At 37.6% G+C, this 17,895-nt stretch overlaps 1 pseudogene; it reads left to right on the forward strand.

Moving 5' to 3' along the window:
* The first annotated feature begins 749 nt into the window (after nucleotides 1-749).
* LOC143867592 (uncharacterized) lies at nucleotides 750-4,808 on the forward strand (annotated as a pseudogene).
* The last annotated feature ends 13,087 nt before the right edge of the window (nucleotides 4,809-17,895 follow it).

A 17,895-nucleotide genomic window follows, 5' to 3' on the forward strand; every position in this document is an offset into this window, starting at 1 on the left:
CTAACGGTTTTACATCTTTCACGGATGAGGCCGCGGCATGGAACTTCTTACTTGATTTGGCAGAAAAAACAAGAGAGTGGGAATCCACTCAAGATGGTGAGAGAGCCACTTCAAGTAAGGGATTTCTAATAGAGGGTGCCGTGGCAAAAGAGGCCCATCTTGATAGCCTAATCAAAAGGCTAGAAGCCATAGTTGTCAAAGAACCTTCACAGGTCCATCAAATTGCACATAGTGTTCCTATGTGCAATTAGTGTCAAGCCACGGACCATGTCATGGAAGAGTGCCCAACTCTTGCTAAATTTGGTAATTCTAATGAAAATGCAAGTGCCATGTTTTTAAATAATCCATATAGTAGCACTTATAATCCGGGATGGAGGAATCATCCCAACTTTTCTTGGAATCAAGGGAATTATCAAGGAGGGCCATCAAATTTCCAAGGTCAAGGCCAATTTGGCCAACCTAGGCCCACCTTCCCTTCTATGAATGTTCGACCACCCCTAACCACACCTCCACCTTTTCACAACCCAATTTTAAATAATGTTTCAAATCAGCAACCACCGGGTTTTCAAAAACAAGGGGAGTCGGCGCGCATAGCTTCCTTAGAAAAGAGCATAGAACTTCTCACTAACACTTTCATGACAAGCCAACACAATATGGAGAAGCAAATCTCCCAACTTGCCATGGCTTTGCATGAAAGGGAAAAGGGGAAGATGCCAAGTCAACCCATTCATAATCCAAGGAACGTGAATATGAATGTGAATCAACAGGTACCGCCGAATCAGTTGAATGTCATTCAACCAATTCTGCCGCCGCAAGAGCCCTCCAATGAATGTAATGCCGTATATGCTTTAAGGAGTGGTAAAGATTACCACAAGGAGGAGGTCAGATCTAAACCTTCTATAGATCCACAAGATACATCCAAAGAGGTAAGAAAAGACTCCCCTCCAACAGGGTCGATTGCGGAACCCAAACAGGTAAGTGAAGAGCAGGCAGTTTCTCCACCTGCAAAGGAGTATGTGCCTAAAGCTCCTTTTCCAAGGAGACTTGCTAATAATAAAAAGGTGGATGCCATGGATAAAATATTAAATGTGTTTAAGCAAGTGCAAATTAACATTCCTTTATTAGATGCGATTTCCCAAGTCCCTACTTATGCCAAAGTGTTGAAAGATTTGTGCACACAAAAACGCACAACTAATGTGCCCAAGAAGGCTTTCTTGGCCGCAAATATAATTTCCATTTTATCTCAACAGATGGTGGCTAAGTATAAGGATCCGGGATGTCCCACTATTTCTTGCACTATTGGTAACACTAAAATTGAGCATGCTCTTTTAGATTTGGGTGCTAGTGTGAACCTCTTGCCATTCTCTGTATATATACAATTAGGACTAGGAGACCTCAAACCAACCACCGTCACTCTCCAATTGGCGGATAGATCCATAAAGACACCTAAAGGGATGGTTGAGGATGTTTTAATTAAAGTAGGAGATTTTCTTTTTCCCGTCGATTTTATCGTGTTAGATACGGAACCTGTTGCTAATATCAAGGATCAAATCCCTATCATTCTTGGGAGGCCTTTCCTTGCTACTAGCAATGCTCTCATTAACTGTAGAAATGGCCTAATGAAACTTTCCTTTGGTAATACTTCAGTAGATTTCAATGTGTTTCGCTTAGGTAAGCAACCCAATTTTCATGAAGATATTAATATGTTGCATGCCTTTCCTGAAGATGTTATGACTAATTTTGACATCAATTTTGATGCAGGTTTTCAAGAATGCTTGGATGCACTAGGAGATGATGAAGGATATGATTTCTTTTCCAAAGCTTTTGCTATTCAAGACATAGAGCCCGTGGGACCATTAGCCACATCGCTTCCAAAGCCTTCCATTGAAGAGGCCCCACAGCTAGACTTGAAGCCACTCCCTTCTTCTTTACGTTATGATTTTCTTGGTGATAATTGTACTTTGCCTGTAATAATTGCTGCGGATCTAACCTCCACTCAGGAGGAGGAACTCATTAAATTGCTAAAAGATAACAAAGAAGCCATAGGGTGGACAATGGCCGACATCAAAGGAATTAGCCATTCGATTGTGCAACACCACATCAACCTCATTGAGGGTTCCAAACCTTCAAGGGAACCTCAAAGAAGGGCTAATCCTGTGATGAAGGAAGCCATCCAAAAAGAAATTTTAAAATGGTTAGATAACGGGATCATATATCCCATATCGGATAGCCAATGGGTGAGTCCCGTTCAAGTAGTGCCTAAGAAGTCGGGAGTCACAGTTATACAATCCGCCACCAATGAACTCATTCCTACTCGTATTCAAACGGGGTGGCGGGTTTGTATTGACTACCGAAAGCTTAATGCTGCTACTTGGAAGGATCACTTTCTTTTACCTTTTATTGATCAAATGTTAGAAAGGTTAGCGGGTCGTGAGTATTATTGCTTTCTTGATGGATATTCCGGTTATAACCAAATTCCCATAGCTCCTGAAGATCAAGAGAAAACGACATTCACATGCCCCTTTGGAACGTTTGCTTATAGACGCATGCCTTTTGGGTTATGCAATGCACCGGCAACTTTCCAAAGATGCATGATGAGTATCTTTTCTGACATGGTGGAGACCTTCTTAGAGGTTTTTATGGATGATTTTTCTATTCATGGCTCCACCTATGCCGAATGTTTACATCACTTAAAATTGGTCTTAGAAAGGAGTAGAGAAAAGAACCTTGTCCTCAATTGGGAAAAGTGTCATTTTATGGTAAAAGAGGGCATCGTTCTAGGACATGTGATTTCTAAAGAGGGAATTAAGGTTGATAGAGCCAAGGTGGATCTCATTGTCCATCTTCCACCACCCAAAAGTGTGAAGGATATTCGATCATTTTTAGGCCATGCGGGCTTTTACCGGCGTTTTATAAAAGATTTTTCTAAAAATGCTAGGCCTCTAACCAACTTGTTAGCAAAAGATCAAAAATTTGAGTTTTCCAAAGAATGCTTCGATTCTTTTGAGTGTTTAAAAAATGAGATAACTACGGCTCCCATCATTCAAGCACCAAATTGGGCCGAACCGTTTGAAATTATGTGTGATGCTTCTGACTTTGCCATAGGAGCCGTTTTGGGCCAAAGATTCAATAAATTACCGCATGTCATCTATTATGCAAGTAGGACTCTCAATGATGCACAACTCAACTACACCACTACGGAAAAAGAATTTCTAGCGGTTGTGTTTGCATTAGAAAAATTGAGGTCCTACTTGATTGGATCGCATGTGATAATTTATACCGACCATTCGGCAATCAAGTATCTCGTTGGAAAGAAGGATGCTAAAGCTCGCCTCATTCGGTGGGTTTTACTTCTTCAAGAGTTTGATTTGGAGATTAGAGATAAAAAGGGTACGGAAAACTTGGTTGCCGATCACTTGTCTAGACTTCCTAATGCAAAGAATGACGAAGGTCCAATTAATGAAAACTTCCCTGATGAGCAATTGTTTGCTATTTTTAGTGAGCCATGGTATGCAGATATTGTGAATTACTTGGTTACAGGTGCTACACCGGATCATTGGTCCAACCAAGACAAATACCGGTTTCACTCACAGATAAAGTATTTCTTTTGGGAGGATCCCTATTTGTTCAAAACTTGTTCGGATCAAATTGTCAGACGATGTGTGTCCGATCATGAGTACCAATCGATTCTATCTTTTTGCCATGATCAAGCCTGTGGTGGCCATTTTAGTGCAAAGAAAATCGCACACAAAGTTTTACAATGTGGTTTCTATTGGCCTAGTCTTTTTCGGGATTCTTTTGATTTTTGTAAAGCTTGTAGGTCATGTCAATCCTTAGGAAGAGTTACTAAGCGAAATATGATGCCCCTCAACCCAATCTTAGTGGTAGAAATCTTCGATGTGTGGGGTATTGATTTTATGGGTCCGTTTCCCAATTCTTTTGGCAACTTGTATATTTTGTTAGGAGTAGATTATGTGTCAAAATGGATTGAAGCCATTGCTTGCAAATCCAATGACCACAAGGTGGTGGTCAAGTTTTTGAAAGAAAACATCCTCTCGCGCTTTGGTACTCCTCGTGCGATCATTAGTGATAGGGGTAAACACTTTTGTAATAGACCTTTTGAAGCTCTTATGAAGAAATATGGTGTTACTCATAAGTTGTCTACACCTTATCACCCACAAACGAGTGGCCAAGTGGAAGTTTCAAATAGGCAAATTAAGCAAATTTTGGAAAAGACAGTGAATCCAAACCGCAAAGATTGGTCCATTAGATTAGTGGATGCCTTGTGGGCTCATAGGACGGCATTCAAGACTGATCTTGGTCAGTCTCCTTACCGCCTTGTGTATGGCAAAGCTTGTCACCTCCCGGTTGAATTGGAACATAAAGCTTTTTGGGCTATTAAGAAACTAAACTTTGATTTGTCTTCTGCAGGTGTTCAAAGGTGATTACAACTTTCTGAATTGGAGGAGTTGCGCAATGAAGCGTACGAGAATGCAAAGATCTATAAAGAGAAGACAAAAGCTTTTCATGACAAACATATTTTGAGAAAATCATTTCAAGAGGGCGAAAAAGTGCTTCTCTACAATTCACGATTGCATATCTTTCCAGGTAAGTTAAAGTCCCGTTGGGATGGACCATACATTGTGCATAAAGTTTTCTCCCATTGTGTGGTTGAGGTTCTAAATCCAAGCAATGGTGAGATTTTTAAAGTTAATGGTCAACGTTTAAAGCCGTTTATTGAGTTGTCACAGCTGAATATGGAAGAAGTCATGGATCTCCATGAACCTTCCTATTCCAATTCTACTTAAGAAAATACGGTACGTACCCTCCTTTCTATTTTTAGTCCTCATATGTTTGTTTCTATTTTTAATGCATTGAGGACAATGCATAATTCAAGTATGGGGGGGTAGCTTTTAGAAACTTTCCTTTTCTATTCTTTTCTATGGTTTAAAGTTAGAAAAAAAAATTTCTTTTTATTTTTGGTAATTTTTCGCAAATTAGAAAGAACTTGGTATTCTTAGAAAGAAAGTTGTTCTCTTATTTTAAGAAATAAAGTTAGTGGATATTTTAATTTTGGAATTTAAAAAATTAGAAAGAATACTTTCCTTTCTTAGTTTTGTTTTCTTTTGGAATCTTTCTTTTTAAAAGGATTTGAATAAGAAATAGAAATAGAAACTTCCTTTTTATATGGTATGGATAAAAAGGAAAGAAAGGTTGAAACAAAGAAAGAAAGAACGATTTTTAGAAAGTTTGCTTCTTGATTATAGTTTTGATTTGTAGCCTTGTTGACTTGAGCTATTAAGTCTGAAGGGTTTTTATGCCTAGTTCCTTAAAGCCAACTGGCTTCAGAGCAACTGACTGAAAACTCCATACATGGGTCAATTAGAAAGCTTAATAAATCAAAGCACTGCACGTAATCAAAAGTAAAGCTTGAACTCATATGCATCAATGTCTATGACATATGCAAATCAAAGATTAGTCGGACACTGCTTAGTAGCCTGGGTGTCTGGTGCATGCCCTGCATGTCATTCACGCCAAAAGCAGTAGAGGATTAAAAAAAAAAATGAGTTCTATTCTTAGAAACTATGGGAAAAGTTGAAAGTATGGTGGACCATATAAATTTGTAAGTTTTCTACGAAGTTTCCGAATCAAATTTCTTTTATGGTACGATTACATTAGAGGCAAGTTTAAGGGAGCAAAGTATGACAAATTCAAAAGAGGATTCCTTTATTAAAATATTTTTCTAATTTTTCCAGCTTGGGATATGATGCAAAGTTTAAGTGTGGGGGTATTCTTGTTCTTCTATTTTGAGCAATTTATCAAAGAAAAATGATTGAAATTTTTTTGGCTTTACTCTATAGTGGGATTTGAAAGAAAAGTTTATTTTTAGAATTTTGTGTGTTTATTCACTGCAAACACTCACGAGACACAACTCGTCCACTAGGGTAACCTAGGGGTTTAAAGGCTTGTTGCACGCGCTAAGTGCAATCGTGATACCTACAAAATAGAGTTAGGATTTTATTTTTGTTTCTATTTTTCTATATTTTTTTATTTGCTTGAGGACAAGCAAAGTTTAAGTATGGGAGAATTTGATGAGCACATTTATGTGTGAATTGCAGGTAGGAAAAGCATGTATTTTTCCCATTTTAAGCGGTGCTACTAAGGTATCTTTCTTGTTTTTGGTGTTTCAGGATTCTAATTGGAGTTTTGAAGGAATTGAAGCTAAGAAGATAAAAAGGGCATCGGTTTAAGTATGGGGGTATTTTGTCACAATGTTGCTGGTCCGTTTTTCAACCACATTTCTACGGTATTAAATGGCAGAATTATGGAAAGTGGTAAACTACAAAGTTTTAGGTCTTCTCAAGATCTTTCCAACAAGTACTTCTGGCCAAGATTTGGAGCAGCGGTTAAAACATTATTGCTGATTTAGTAAGCTGTGTCTGTGTGCAATTATTGGACGGTTCGGATTACCCTACGAGAATGATTTAGGGGAGCCATTGATTCATGGTCCACTAATTAGACGGCTGAGATCATCGTACGATGTATGCCATACAACGACCGTCGCTTTCTTCTCTTGTTCACTCAAAATGAATTTACCAATTTGAGTGGGTCCGCAATCATTGGAATGTGAATTTTGTCCAACTTGGATTCGGCCCACTATGTGCAAAATATTAATTAGGGGAAGAAAATTCATGTTCGGCTTGTGCAAATGGATCCCATGTTTTAACGTAATGGGACAGCACCTCACGCATTGGAATTGTTTAGAGTCATAATCTCTCTCTCTCTTCAGATCAGGGCCAATAGTGGGACCCACTACTAAGGGGTAGCAAAAAGCCCACGTTAATGGCCAAAGACAATACGGAAATGGGTTGGCTGGAATACCCATATCAAGTGTATATGCATAAGCATACCATGGGGTGATCTGAACCATGGGATGATCTGAACCATTCATCCAATGGGTATTCTCTTTCACTTCTAAACGAAGCAAGCATTCCCTTTATTATTATTTAATGAAAGTCGAGCATTCAACAAGGTGTGGGGGCTTTCTAGAATTTAAGTTACCTTGTGGAATTCGAACATGGTAGTCCCAATATCAATTTGTAAATTCAAAGAGAATGGTAAGGACTGCTCTTATCAACAGAAGAGAGTCAACTTGGGGATGAAATATAGCCCGAATTCTTTAGAAGGGATGTAAGTTTTGCTAATTTAAGGGGGACCCCCTAGAAATTATTTGAAGAGCGAATTCTGTGTGAATTACAAAAAAAAAAAAGGAAAAGAAAGAAAGACTACAAAGGGTATAAAAGGCATGCGGTGGAGAATTAGCAACACCTCTCACATGGGAAAGCAGCCCACGTGTGGCTCTCTCTTTCATTGAAAGAGAAATTCAGCATTTTTTTTAGAAAGACAAGAACATCTCTTGCATTTTTTTATATTGGCAGGTCATGTCCTGAATTGGGTAAAGCTCTCTCTACGTTTGGGGCAACATATGGGACCCACTTGCTATTCTTGATACTCTTGTCTTTATGATACTTGTTTCCTTTATGATGAAACAGCAACAATTTCCACGAAAAAGAAGGTTGCTACAATTGAATGGAAGTTGCAAAAAGTACAATGTGGTGGCATTCCTCATGAATAGAAAAGAGATCACGATTTCTCTTATTGGAATTAGTGAAAGCCTGCTCATTCTTAGAAAGAAATTGACCGACCTTATCTCTATTATGGAAAGTAGCTCACGAAATTGGTGATTATCTCTATTAATTCTAAAAGAGAGAGAGAGAAGCTGCATGGAATAAGTTTCTCTTGCATCATAAGATTTTATATAGCACTTTCTCATTCTCTCTACTTCCTCTCTACACTTCTTTCCTCTCACTCTATTTTCTTTTTTTTCTCCACTACTCTCAAGCTCTCTCCCTTAGGTTTTCTTGTTCTTTCTTCTTATTTTTCTTTTCAACTCTCAATCCAAGGCATCATCATCCACCATTCAAACTCAAGGTGACATTAAAGCTTGAAGGAGGAAGATGCAACCAAAGTTGGAGGAGAAAAAGACTAAGTTCTATTTAATTTTTGTTATTTATTTTAAGTTCAATTTGATGTAATTTTGTTTCAATTCAAGTTAGTGAAGAAGTAATTAGTTCTTGTTTAATTTTCTTTCAAGTTCTATATGGCAATTCTTCTCCCATCTATCTCGTTTATTTTTGTTTTTCTTCCCTTCTTCATGAGTAACTAAATCCTATTTACTTAGGGTTTAGTTGAAACCATGGGGAAGGAGAAATAATTACAATTGAATCAATCTACTCAATTGAAAAATTGTGTAGGAGTTTGTGTTTGGAAAATCCCAATCATTCATGCCATTGGCTTTCCCCTTTCGTATGAATGATTGTTGATTAACAAATATAAAGTTCTATATAATCAATGTAAATTGGAGAGTGGATTTGATTAATTACTTATAAGGAATGACATCCCTTTGATCTTATTCCTTATTGACTAGTTAATCGAATTTTCAACCCAATTCAAGAGTTGTTTTAATTAATCAATTTAATCCAAACCCATGGTGGATTCTAACCCTAAGTAATCTTTTATATTGAATTAAGGTTTTTACACTATTCTAAATTACTTTCGTAATTTTTCAATTAACTTAGGCCTTTAGAATTTTAGTTTTCTAATTAAATTAGATAAGTAGTTAATCAAGATCATTAGAATTTTGGTACACTTTGCCTAAATTAAGATTTCTAAATCAAGATCGTAGTTGAATTTGATTCTTAGATTGAATAGAATACACGCTTATATATAGTGTTGGCTCCGAGGTCTAAGTCCACGAAAATCCTGAGTCCATTCCAGGCAACATTATATCATAGCTAGTATTCTAATCGGTACAAGAATAGGATTGACAACTAGATTTCTCTTCCCTGAGTTCGACCCGTATTTACACGATCCGTGCACTTGCGGTTATTTAATTTCTCAATCACTAAGGGTAGAGTGCTTCTCTAGCACAGAGGCATCAGGTGATGAAATTCCAGTCAACCATGCTAGATAACACTCCGGATTCCTAAAAGGACGTGTGTGTATGTGAAATGCAGGGGTTTAGATGCAAGTGATATAAGTGTGTGCGATATATTTGCGCAATCTATTATTCCTTCAGGTTTTGTTAGATTAAGTTTGAGTATGATGTGTTGAGAAAATAAAGCAAGACAAACGAACTAATCTAGCAAACATATAAGATAGAGTTTTCATGAGCCAATTAAAATAAATTCAAATGAGTTATCCTTTAAAATTTTAATGAAGTTAGGTGGTCCCCAGCAGAGCCGCAGTCTGTGGGACCCGATCCCGCGAGAGGGGAATGATGCGCGAGCCGCCTCCTTCTCTCTTGGTCTCTCGTATCCACGCGATTGGCGTGTGCTTTTTATTATTGATTTAATTCATCCTTTCCGTGAACTTGAGATCACTAAAGCAATCCGAATTTCACGTAAAAGATAATGACAGAGTCGCCACCTAGATGAGAGATCTAGGATCCGTAAATGACCAGAAATCTAGATTCATTACCTGATTACGAGAATGGAAGGTATGGGGAGTAACCACCACAAGCACTATTCTTGCCCGATAATCCGGTCTTCAATTCCAAAAATTAACTCTCTTGAATTTCTTTTAAATGGCTCATTTAACTCTTTATTAATGTGCGAACTATGTGACATGCATCATAAAATCTAATTTCAATGTATTCCCTAATGTCTATCTTGATTTTCTTAATTCGTTTGGATTCAATCTATGTAAATGTTCTCCTAAAATTCTAATTTGAGGGAAATCCTATATATTTTAATTAATTTAGTTAAGAATTTAGAAAAAACTAATATACAAAACCCCACCATTTGTGGTGGGCCGACTCGGGCTTGGTATGCCACTCAAGCATCCTAGTTGCCTACGTATCCCAGCCTCACTGGAATCAGAGTCGATCGTAGTTCGGTGCACCTAAACTAAGCTACTTATGCATAATTCATCTAGGACACCGATCTAGACTGGATTGACTGTTTCAACAATTCTAAGAGAAATTATTTAGTTCAAGTTGGAGATTTTATTGTCCTCGGACTTCATCTAAGATGCTATATGGTCCTAGCTAAGTGCAAGACGTCCCTTTGACTAATGCAGGTTAACGTACATCCTAGGTAACTAGGCCCGTCCTATGGGAAAAGTTCGACAACTAGATCTATGGCACGGTTGATATCCGTAGCAAACGGTCGTGATGAGGCTGGCCCTCTAACTCTAGGACTCCCTAAAACTTAGGACATGACATGACGTAAGTGTTCCTCAGGGGGCCCTAAAGGTCCCTACGATCGGATACCGCAATCCAACGGTTCCAAAGACATGGATCGAGTTAATTCAATTTGTTGAACTTAATGATTTTTAATTTTTAAGGATTTTCGATTTCTAAACATCTAAGGAATACCAAAGGCTCTATGGTTCGCAAGTTTCGGCCTCGAATCGTAACCATGGAAGGGAATCGTACTCTCAACCCTTGTATAATTTAGCACGTAAGTTATAGTATCTTATTGCCTGTCATGTTTCTCAGGATTTTCTTGGATAGTGAATCTCGGAGCCAATATCATACTATAATTTACGCACTCCAATTATGCAGGATCGATCGCAATTAGTATATGATTATGGCTGCGATCTCGGCAATTAGACTATCGCGGTATAGCGAATTTACATGGGAGATCTTTGAACCCTAGTTTCTGTTTCAAACAAGTTGGGGATTGAATTCATGATGTAAAGTTAGGATTTTTTGGTAGTTTTCACTGACTTTTGTGTTAACTTGCTATTAAGTTCTGATTTAATTGTATTAAGCCTAGATTGCTAGAATTATACAGAAACCCTAAACAATCGAATTCCAAATCAGTTGAAACTTTTTCAGTAACAAGACATGAATGATTTTAGTTTACTATCAATTTCTGAATTTTTAAAATTCAAGTCAGATTGTGGATTAACAACGTAACTTATAGCATATGGATCTCAAATTATCTTACCATTTTACAGTACAAAGTTAATCATAATATTAGGTTACTGCAAAAATTTCAAGGATTTTTATTACGATTTGATGCCAATTAAAATTCACACAAAAATCGGATGAAATCAAAGAATTAATTAAAAGGCAAACTGATGATATCCTAAAATCAAAGAAAAATTCTAGTAGATATATAATAAATTATAAAAGTTTCTATCAAAATTTCAAAACTTAAAACTTAAAGCTCCTCCTTAAAATCGATTTTTAAATAGAAAAGGTCAATATGTTTCCGAGGAATTGAAACCCGTTTATTAATTTAAATTGTAAAAGTATATCAAACCTTTTCAAAACTCTTTAAAACTTTTTCTCTAACATTCCAGTAACCTAAGTTACTGGTTTGTAAAGAAAAATTTTAAAAATCCACAAGTTTGGTACGAAAAAGAATTTTGGCACGCAAAATGGAGAATCGTTAGAAAACCGTAAAGCAAACATCTTTTTCGAAATTGTTTTCATTGAAAAATTCACTTTATATTTAAAATTTAATTCTGGAAAGTTTCATCAATTTTCAAATACGTTTGGTATTGTGGGACCCGATCCCGCGAGAGGGGTGGGGCGCGAGCCGCCACGCACTCTCTTAGTCTCTCGTACCCACGCGATTGGCGTGTGCATTTTATGATTGATTTTAATTCATCTTTTATGTGAACTTGGGATCACTAAGGCAATCCGAATTCCACACAAAAGAGACTGACAGAGTCGCCACCTAGATGTGGGATCTAGGACCCATAATTAACCAGAAATCTAGACTCGCTACCTGGTTACGAGAATGGAAGGTATGGGGATTTATCCACCACATGCACCATTCCTGCCCGATAATCGGTCTTCGATTCCAAAAGCTAACTCTTTTAAATTTATTTTAAATGGCTCATTCAACTCTATGTTAATATGCGAACTATGTGACATGCATCCTATGATCTAATTTCAATGTAGATCCTAAGTGTGTATCTTGATTACTTTATTTGTTTGAATTCCATCTAAGTGAAAGTTTTCCTAAAATTCTAATTTCATTGAAAATCCTAAGTGATTTGATTAAGCATTTACAAGAAAATTAATATACAGAACACCACAATTTGTTGTAGTGCCGACTCGTGGTTGGTATGCCATCAGACATCCAAGCTGCCTACGTACCCAAGCCTCACTGAGATCAGAGTCGACGTAGTTCGGTGCACCTAAGCTAAGCTACTTATGCCTAACTCAACTAAGACACCGACCTATCCTAGGATTTCATCTAAGATGCTATATGATTCTTATCTAAATGCAAGTTGTTCCTTAGACTAATGCAGGTTAACCTACATCCTAGTTTACTAGGCTTGTCCTAGGGAAAGATTGGGTGACTAGTGTAACTAGACCTATGGCATGGTTGCTATTCATAGCAAGCGTCCGTGATGAGGCTGGACTCCTAACTCTAGGACTCCCTAAAACCTAAGACTCCCTAAAACCTAGGACACAACCTGACACCAGTGTTCCTAAATTGAGCTCTAATGGTTCTTACGACGGAAACCGCGATCCAACGGTTCCGAAAGACAGAAGACAAATCGATTTAAATTCTCGAGGTTAATGAATTTCAGATTTCAAGGATTTTCAGTTTCTGGACATTCAAGGATTACCAATGGTTCTAGGGTTCACCAATTTCGGCCCAGAATAGCATCCAAGGAAGGGAATCGTGCGCTCTTTCCTTGCGCAATTTAATACTTAGGTTATAGCACCTTATTGCCTGGCATATCTCAGGATTTCCGTGGACAGTAACCTCGGAGCCAACAACGTGCTATAGCTTAAATATTCAAATTGTCAAAGATCGAGTGCAATAGGGATACGATTATGGATGCGCTGGCCATTTTTCCAGGGAAATCTAAAGATCCTAAGATTTCTGTTTCAATGGATTAAGGAGTTAATATGTGACAGAGATTTAAGGTTCTTTAGAGATTTTCAGATGATTTTCAATTAATTTCGGATTTTCAATGAATTTTATCAATTTTAAACATATGAGTGATTTTACAAGTGAAACTGTTGCAAACGAATTCGAAATGAGTTGAAACTTCTACAGCAGCAAGATATGATGAAATGTAGCTTACTGAAAGATTTTTTACAGATTTTTACATTAAGCTCATATTTAATTTTGATTTAACAATTAATTGATTAGATTGCAAAAATAACACAGAAACTACTAGAAATAGAAATCTAAATTCAATGAAATTTCTACATAAATAATATATGAGGAAATATATCATGCTGTGAGAGTTTCATGAATTTTAGAAACTATTTACTATCAATTTCGGATTTTTCAATTTTCAGCCTAGATTATGAATTAACACTACATCCCATATGAAACAAGGTCCAAAGCACTTGAAACTTTTAAAGAAACAAGAAATATAGAATATAAGACAACTGTAAAAATTTTGTGAATTTTAATGGTGATCTGATGTCTTTAACAATTCACCCAAAATATGATAATTTTCAAAGAAAGCATAAAATAACATACCAAACCAAATATAAAAATTCTCAAATATTCATGGTAGAATTTATCAGCATTATATTATTTTCTCAAGAAATTTCATTAATTTTGGAATTTGTTTAATATATATTTTATTTTTCTTCGTCGAAAAGATATTTTTGAAGAGATTTCTATTTTTAAAACACGATTTTTGAGAAAATTACGACTCCGGAAAATGTCCTCCAACCTTGTTCTGATGTGATGAACACAAGAAAAATTTTAAATTCCAAAAAATAGATCATCCGGAGATGGCTATTTTTTCGAATTTCGTAATTTCTCAGCCAATATTTTAAATAAAATTTTACTCTTCACTCAAATTCTAAAAAACCATTGATCCAATGTCCGATCCGATCCAATAGTTATTTTACTCTATTTAAGTAGAACATCGTATTAAATTTTGGGACGAAACGGATTCGAAACACCCATGTAGATCATGATTTTAAGCACACACATTTAATATTAAATTAAATTCCTTTAAATGCTTAAAAATCATGCAAAAATCTGAAAATATACCAAATAATTCTGAAAAAATCCGAGAACAGTGTACCTAGCTACGGTGAAGATCCTCGCCGAATCCGAGAGCCGCAGAGTCCGAAAATCCCACCGAAGCTCGATCCGCTCCGTCCTCTTTCTTTCTTTCTTCGTTTTTTTATTTTTATTTTGCTTGTTGTTCTTCTCACTGCTGATGGGGATGAGGTGGATGAGAGGGAGGCCGAGAGAGAGTAAGAGAGTAAGAGAGAGAGAGAGAGAACCGTGTGGAGTGGGATATCAGAGACAGAGAGGGATGATCATGAAAGAGTAAGGAGGAAAAAACAAAATAAAACAACAGAGACAGGGAGGAAGAGTGGGGTATATGTGGAACGTGAGAGTGAGGGAGATGCAGAGAAAAACCCGAGTAACGGGTGGGGGAAAGTGTAAACCGAGTGGGAGAATTGGGAGTGAGAATGGGAGAGACAAAAAAATAGAGGTGGATACGGTACTCTGTTTTGGAGAGTTTTCCTTCTTCTTCTTTTTTTTTTACTTTGTGAAAAACATGAAAGGCTGTTGAGGGGAAGGATATATGGGAGATGGAAACACAGAGGGTGGTGGAGAGAATGAAAACACAGAGGGTGGGGAGAAGAATAACCGATTACTCTGTTTTTGGTGTGGAGAGAGTCCGAGAGTCACAGAAGAAGAGAGAAAACAAAGGGTTGTGGGATCAAGAGAGAGGAACAGAGGGTGATGAGTGAGGGTTGTGAAACAGAAAGAGATAGAGAGGGAGAACGAGAAAAACCGAGGGATAGAGAGGGAGAGCAAGGAGACAGAGGGATAGAGAAAAACTTAAAAAAAAACAGAGTGAGGGAAAGGGAGGGGTGCTGCTTAAAGAAGGGGAGCGATCTGTTGCTCGAGGAAGGATCCGGGCGACGCCGTGGGGAGCGATCCTCTCTTTTTCTCTTCTATGTTTCTCTCCCTTCTTTTTTCGTTTTTTTTACAGAGCTCTCCTTCCTCCTTCCTTTCTTGCCCGATCAATGCTTTTTCCAAGTAGTCTGTTGCTCTCTTCCAAAAATCTCTTTCTCTTCTTCTTTTCTTTCTTCTAGCTGCCGTTCCGGGGGGGGCAAAACAGAGCCACCTTATATCTTTTTATAATAGAAAGACCAGAGAGAGAGAGTTGGGAGACATCTGTTTCAGAGGATGTAAAGGGAAACCGCCGATGCTTTTTCTCTCTTTTTTCTTTTCTTAGAAACCAACAGCTTGCTTTCTAAAACAAGCTACGAAATTTATTTATTTTTTAAAGAAATATCATAGGCTTGCTGTTGTTAGAAGAATATGTGATTAAACTTTCTTTAAATGAGAAAAGCAAGTTATTAAATTGGTAATTGCACTATACTCATGTGACATTCCCTCAACCAATTCTCTTTTAAGAAATTTCAACATGCAAGGTCCATATGTGGGAACGAGCAACACATGGAAAACGATCTAAACCATTGAATTCATTGGGCTGATCCATATCATCCAAATTGCTAGCATCAAGTGCGAATTAATCGCACTCCCCTAATCAATCCTATGGGCTAATCCAAGCCATCCAATTGATTAACCACGCCCTCTAGATTTTTTTTATTAGATGATCCAAACTACCTAATTGATGAGTCACAATATGGATGGTCATACCCCACAAATCAGCCATTGGATGAGCCAATCCGCCCAATTAGTGGGCCGCAATACAAATGGGTTGGGCCCACAAATCATTTTTCATAGGATAATCCGAGCCACTATTGAATTGGGCTAAAACCAAAATGGGTTATGCCCCAAATCATTTCCTTGGTTTGATCTGAATTGCTCAACTTGATGGTCATCTTCATGCATTAGATCGAAGTAGGTTCAAGACTCATTTTTCATTAAAACAATGTGCGGGCCCCCTGTTTGATCCAAATCTAAACAAATGTTTAATGCGGGCCCACCGACGGGTCCAAGTTCCCTCTTGCTCGGATTCTTGCGAACAGCCCCTCTCAACAATTATCAGGACGACACAAAACATGACAAAAATAACCAAAAAGATCGAGAAAACAAGAGGAGAGGACACGGGAATGAAAAACACTGAAAGAGACTGATAACAAGAACACTAACTTCTTTGTTGATTAAAACAAAGCAAAATTGGGTGTCTACAGGTATTTATTAAAAATAGGCCGAATTTAAAATAATTTAAATTCGGATTAAACAATTTCAAACAAATCAGAAAATTTTGGGGTGAACTGAAAATCCAAAAATCGGTTTGGAAACAAATTTTCATGAAATGTGGACTTGATTTGACCCGTTTTCTATTTTATTCTTCAAGAAATAACCCTTTGCCAGGTTATCTTTCGAAAAATAAAACGGAAATCAAGGTGGTTAAACCGTGGTCCAAGATCTTACTTTCCAGTAGTTTTGAAATTTTTATTAACCTTAAAAAAATTGGTTTTTGAAAAAGACCATGCTTTCAAACACTTGCCTTGAAAATCCAAATTAAATCCACATCGAAGAAAAAAAGAAAGAAAATCAATATTTATATGTAGGAAAATTAATTTTTTAGTGAAATTTTAGATTTTGAAAACTTATAATCTATACTATGACATACTAGAATTTCAAAAAAAAATCATTGATTTGATCTATTAAAAGTAAAACCCTAGCATGCTTTTTCTAATTCACAAAGAAGAGAAATCCTTACCTTTGATCGCGATCCTTGTTTCTAGGGTTGGTGATCCGAGATATACGCTTTGTCCAACCCTTTTATGCGCTCAAGAAGATCCAAAGAGTATTCCAATAATCCTTGATTGTATGATGTGTTGAAGAAGAAGAAGGAATTCAAGAACCCCTTTTGTGAAAAACACTTGAGAGAGAGATGAACTAAACAAAGAGAGGGGAGGCTTCTTTTTTTTTCGGGGAGAGAGGAGAGAGAAAGTTGGACGTTTTTCTTTGTGTGTGGAGAGTGGGACGAAATTTTTTAGATCTGTGTTGTGTGGTGGTTTAAATAGAAAAGCACAAGTTTGCGTGAAAAAAGGAACCTTATCACATGAGGAGTCCTTCTTTGGATTGGTTTCCTTCTTTCCTATCCTTTCTTCACTTTCTAAATTTGGATTACCTTCTCAATTAAGGTTACTTGCAGGTTAAGTCATTCTAGAAGCTTCCCTTGACCTCCTTTGAAAGTAACATTTTCCAATCACAACTCTAGTTTCCTTTTTCTTCTCTTCTTCTTTTTTTAAAAAAAAAACATTAATGATGTCATCCCTATCTAATTGGGTTGGGCGCCCAACCCATGTGGGGCGCCCACCATGGTGGCGACCCACATGGGTGGGCCCCCATGGGCCCCCTACTCGAGAGTTGACAAACTACCGAATCTTTTACTTTTTAAAGTGTAGCAAAATTGGGGTGTCTACAGGAGTGCATACCTATTAATCCTTTTCGGAAGGGGCACGGTTTCCATGGGGACCTCTGTTGCTTCTCTATCCCCTATCTCCCTCGTTTCCTCACCAATGACCGCTCCCTCCTGTGGAGTCGCCTCCGGTGTGGGTTTCTCAGAGTCATGCATCAATTGGTCTAAGGGGAAAGAAGGATCGATCTCATGCACTTGCCGACGGCATTCGGCAAAGGCATCGATCTCAACGGGTAAGCAAAAGATTGTCGCCGCCATATGAAACTCTGTGGAATCTCTCCACTCTTCCCGAGCCTTAGCCAGCTCCTTGGCACGAGTGGTCCAGGCAACGAGCAGGTTGTTCTCAGCTTGGTCTCTCCTTTGTTTGGCCCACCTAAGCATATCATTGAGATCTTTCACAGTATCAACATATGAGGCGTTCTCTGCTTGAGCCTTTCCCAGGTCTTCCTCCAGTCTCCTAATATGATC

This window comes from Tasmannia lanceolata, unplaced genomic scaffold, assembly GCF_043159265.1.
Source record: "Tasmannia lanceolata isolate RefF3 unplaced genomic scaffold, GAP_Taslan_0.1 ptg000003l, whole genome shotgun sequence".
Lineage (NCBI taxonomy): Eukaryota > Viridiplantae > Streptophyta > Magnoliopsida > Canellales > Winteraceae > Tasmannia > Tasmannia lanceolata.